Here is a 5,879-nt window from a genome sequence, read left to right on the forward strand (position 1 = left end):
CTTTTTCTTGTTATAGATAATTGATGTAATACTGGTATGTTGCATTTTACTTTTAATGAAAGAATTTAAAAGAAAATATAAAGTGCTATGAAATAAGTATGCTCATATGGAAGCTAGTATGTTGACGTTACAGATACACATACATTGTTTTAATCTTAAGAATAAGCCTTTAACCCTTACCCTGCTAAATTTCTATAATGAACTTGTCCATCTTTCAATTTGGACAGTACCATTAACTGTTAAAAGGGGTGATTACTAAAAGATACTGACTAAATGGTGAACAGTGCAGATCTTGATCAGACTACAGGGTGCAGGCTGATCATGATCTACACTGGTCACAAAGACAGAATCAGTCATGTCCAACATGATAAGGATGAAAAGTCTGTTGGCTACACTGGAGTAAAAAGGAAAAACAAAAAAAAAGTCATTTATGAAGATGTTAATGTCATCATTAAGTGCACAGTGAGCAGAATTTAAACTACCTACATTACTAATATGATGTCAAATTAATAGAAACACAAGGTTTTGACTGATAAACTTTACCGTATCACTTATTTTAGGTACTGTTTAATCTGGCCAGATTTAACATGTCAGAGAGACAGGCTGTAAATGGCTCATACTTTATGAAAGCTTTGCATGGCAAGTTTTACAGCCACTGAATGTCTGATATTGAAAAATGTCAGCATTGGTTAAAATTTTTGTTTAAGTCCATCTTTTCTCAAAACCTTTAAGAGCTACAGCTTTGAAACTTTGCACACTTGTTTATCATCATTAGGGGACTATGTAGGCCAAGAACCATAACTCTAACTTGCATTTTGTTAGAATTATGGCCCTTTTTGTGCTTAGAAAACCTGAACTATAACTCTTTCCTTACATATTGTCCAGCACTTGCAGACGAGCAATGGCACCCATAGGTGGTGCTCTTGTTTTAATACAAGAAACAGAAAAATTGTGTTTCTAGTATTCTGTCAAATTAATAATCAGTATTAATAACAGACTTTTAAAATGTGGTTTGTTAAAAAGACATTTGGCATTTTTATAAGCCCAAAGGTACATGTTATGTTATCTTCCATCTTTTAGCAATTTTCAGGTAGTCTGTTTGCAATATCATTTTTGCTCAAAAACTTAAAAAAGTCTTTTATCTGTGATCCTTAAACTTGAAATGAACATTAACTGCCTCTGTAGAGTAGTGGTAGAGTGTCCGTTACAATATGAAGGTTCCTGGCCAACTGGATAGAAAATGGGCCATATATGATATGTCTCATTTTCTGTTCAGTTCGCCAGAAGCCTGCATATTGTAAAAATTATTTACAATGGACTTTAAAATTAAAAAATAATGGCAAGTTGTTAAAGCCCATCAGTCACGTGTTTGAATGGGCCATATATGAAGCGAATACGGTAGTGGAAGGGCTGGTCAGCCAAGTGTCGGTATGATGTGACTGGATGGGGTATCTTGTCACATGTCTACAGCGTGATATTCCACTGAGGCAGCACTAAAGCTGGGCATTGTGCTCACTGCTATAAGAAGATACCTTTGTTTATATGACTGAAAAAATGTTGAAAAAGACACTAAACTTAAACTAATACACACACACGCACGCCCACACGCATATACACACACTGATATGAACACTGCTCATGGTCATTTGATGACCTTTTTTGAGGCCAGTGGGTCAGATGTCAAGGTCACAGTGATGGGTACAAAAGCCATTTGTGTTATATCTTGAAAACCCATTGACCTACAATCCTATATCTTGGGAGACACATTACTACAGGTAGTGCTTGGCCCCTATTATGATGAGGTCAATTGGTCAAGGTCACAGTGAACAGTTTCCATTCAATATTTTGAGAAACCTTTAATCTACAATCCTCAAACAGGACAGACACATTGCTCATAGGCAATCCATAACCCAGAAAGATTTTGAGCTGAAGATCGCAGTGACCTGATTAGATCAAAAAGAATATTCACAATGGACCCGTTTGTTAGATAAAGGTCATGGTCACTCTCATACAAAGTGATCAGAAGGAGGTATTTTATGATTGTGCTGGTTGTCTGTTTGCATCTCAGATTTGAGCAGCACTATGCCTTGTGTGTATTACACTCTGTACAGGGATGTTCTTGTTGCAGAATATACCGGTACGCAGTTGTAGGGGCATACATATAAATTAAAATCACGCAATATTTAAAACAGGATATGAGAAATCAACAATGATAAACCAGTATTGTTAAAATAAGTGTAAATATGTAATATTTATAAAGTCGTTAGTAGTCAGTAGTTTTGAGTCATCGGACAATAAACTTTATATACCGGTATACAGTGGGACCTGACAGTGAGTTTCGAGTGAAGGGTGATGGTCAGATTATCAGGGTTCGAGCAAACAATGCTCGACTGTAATACAAAACACGGGCGAATTTCTTCTATTCTCTATCAAATTTTAACAGCATGAGTAAAGCTTTTGCGAATATTCTACATATGAGCCATGCTATGGGAAAACCAACATAGTGGGTATGCGACCAGCATGGATCCAGACCAGCATCCGTGCAGTCTGGTCAGGCTCCATGCTGTTCGCTAACAGTTTCTCCAATTCCAATAGGCTTTAAAAGCGAACAGCATAGAGCCTGACCAGACTGCGCAGATGCGCAGGCTGGTCTGGATCCATGCTGGTCGCAAACCCACTATGTTGGTTTTCTCATGGCACAGCTCATATTAATTATTTCATTTAAAAACTTTTTTTTAAGGTGTTATCAAAGATAACAAGTTCCTATTGTGCACAGAGCCACTTTGAAATTTCTTTTGTTTGCTATAACTGAGTAAAAATTAGACATAAACCCGAGACATGAAAAAAAAACTCGGAAAAAACTAAACTAAGATGCTTTTGAAATTGTAAAAAAAAAAATAATATTCTTCATGTGTTTAAAATATCTTTACCAAAGTAAACAGAAGTCGCCATGTGACCTACAGTTGTATCGGTTTGACATTAAACCGTTAAAAAAAACAACAACAAGAAAACAATACAATAAATACGGAAAAGTTTACTTTTACTTAAAAATGTTCCAAGTGACATGCACATGTGATATTGGCACAGTGTTTCAGATGACATATTATTGGCCCACTTCTGGTCCTTGTTAATGACATCTGGTCCTTGTTAATGACAATATCTGCATGTTCTTTTGTTGTTGTCTTATAGAAGTGAAGTAGGGTTTGCCTTATGGCTGTAAATGCACAATTAGTTTAGCAACAGCCTTCATTGGCCGTTATTGCACTAGGGGTGTCATAGCCAGAAGTCACACAGCAGCCCTATACTAATCTTTACTATTCGATATCGTCACCTTGGCGCAAAAAGTACTGTAACTGGCTTTTTAAAAATTTTACAGGAGACACAAAAAGCTGTTTTGCTTATTTCCAGTAAACCTTTTTAATACCATACCATTGTGTGAAGTTAGTAATTATCAGGCCAATTTAACTTCTTTTAAACATTATAATCATTCATTAGACCATAAAAAGTAATTAGATATTCTTTTCCACTTAATGACTCTGCGCTAAATTTCTTACACGCAAAAAGTCATGTAAGTGCAGTTACCAGACTTTTCGCACTAATTTTTAATTTGAAGAAGCCAAGTTACAGCATTTCACATACATTTTGAAAATGCTGTGATATCATAAATAAGGCCAAAAACATTGTGTTCATGGTTAATTTAATACATAAAAAAATGTAAGTTGAAGAAAAAATAATCTGCATTGTTTTTACAGTTTATTTTGAATAGCAAGCAGTTTGTACTAAACTAGAGTGACGATTTAAATACAGTTAAATGACCATATTTTGCAACATCAGCGCTGTTTGCAAAACATATTGATAAAGTAAACTTATTGCATTTTTCAACTCTGTCTCAATTTTAAGCAAATGCATACTATATTTTTAAACCACAAAATAATTATTGAAATCAGAATGGCAGTAACAACAACGGCAGTGAAAGGTCTTTTACACAAGAGACAAGTTCTCATAATCAGTTATGGTAGGCAGATGGAATTATATTCTTTCTGCAAAGACCAACCAAATTACATTTGTCTCTTGATAATTTTGACTGATTTGCATCATTCTGCAAAAAGGGGGTAAAGTTTGGGCAGTTGTGATCTTTCTCTCAAGTTTGGTTTTAACCTTACCAGGTGTAGTGCTCCATCATAGTCATACTTTATCAGGGTCCTCAATAATGAATTGACTTTTTTTTATTATCCTCCTAATATCTTTAAGCCCATTAGTATAAAAATCGAGGTTTTTGATGTTTGATTCCATTAGCTTAAAGTAAAAAAAAATATCCAAAGTCATTTCTGTGACATGATAGTGTTTTGTACAACATGCCATTTTTACAATTTTTGCAAATGCGAACTGTGAGGTTGTGTAAATTGAGATGTTTTTACATGCGCGATCGATACAAGAATAAAACAAATCATTTTCATTTTGGGTAAGACCCCGTTCTAAAACATTTTATGCGGATGTGAAAAACACATGATGAAATTTCATTGGACTCCCTGGTTGCAGTTTTTTCACTCCAGCCACTTTTTGTTCTCTGGCAAAATTTTTAGTTGTAATCTGTTGCTCAAAATTTAGGTTATACATAATTTATTTTAGGTCAGTTGTGAAGCAAGTTTTACAACTTATATTAATCGCTCTTGACGCCTCATTCCAGATGGAATCCATGACCACGAGGGTATGAGAGAAGAGAAGCTAGGGGTGACTATTGAGGCCAATTTTGACTATTACTATTGATATTGCATAAAAACTATTGCGATACTATTCTATTGCAGGTTACTATTGCGATACTATTGCAATAGTTATCGGCCGTCATATTTTATACAGTAAAGCTACCAACTGGCATTGTTACACAGTGTAAGAGATGGCACTGTTAATAATTGCTGTTAACACACATTGAGATGTTTGTATAAATGAAATGGACAGAAATAATTCTAACATTAAATATTTCTTGCCTTCCTTGGCTTTGGAACAATAAGTAAACAGTAAATCTATGCAAGGTATACTCAAACGAATCGGCCATTTTGTTGCGAATGTCAGCATGTTTAATAACGCAAAGCATCGAAAAAGACGAAAATTAACGGATCGGATTAAGGTGTACCAGCACTAAATGAAGGGCCCTACCGAACAGTTTGCTGTATAATACAAGTAGCCTTCTTTCTCCATGTCCATAGTACATTTTCTCATCTAAGATTAACAGGTTATTTAAATATATTTAATCAAAGTTTCTAAGAAACTCAATTTTTTAATTATCTCCCAGACTTCTCAGTCCTTTATGGTAGTTAAATTCTGTGAGGGTAATTATTGTAATGGAGACGTTAACGTTTTCCGAGGCGCAAATGAAAGCTGGCTCTGTTTCTTGGTTTATAAATTATAATTATTTCTGTATTTACTAAAATTTCAAAACTATCGAAACTATCGATTGTTGAAGGAACTATCGTCGATTGTTATTGGATCATGACTTTTCTATCGATGCATGCTATCGGGACACTAATATCGCAATGCATCGATAGTTCGATGTATCGTTACACCCCTAAGAGAAGCCAGTTTCCTTTTTAATTTCCCTTTTAATGCTGAACATCAAGCATTTTTAGGGAGCCACTGGTACCATTTTTAACGCCTTTGGTATGACATGGCCAGGGATCGAAACCCACGACCTCCCGCACTCGAAGCGGACCCTCTACCACTAGGCTATCAAAATTTGCGCTGTTCTGGTCATTTTCTTTGTTTTCATGTATGTTCTTGATTGCATATATCACACTGATCTCTAATGACATTTCCTTGAGTTGTTACTGCACAACCTTTAGCGCAGTTGGCGATCTGTTATTTACTCTTTTTTTAGTTAAAAT

Source organism: Mercenaria mercenaria, chromosome 13 (assembly GCF_021730395.1).
Source record: "Mercenaria mercenaria strain notata chromosome 13, MADL_Memer_1, whole genome shotgun sequence".
Taxonomy (NCBI): Eukaryota; Metazoa; Mollusca; class Bivalvia; order Venerida; family Veneridae; genus Mercenaria; species Mercenaria mercenaria.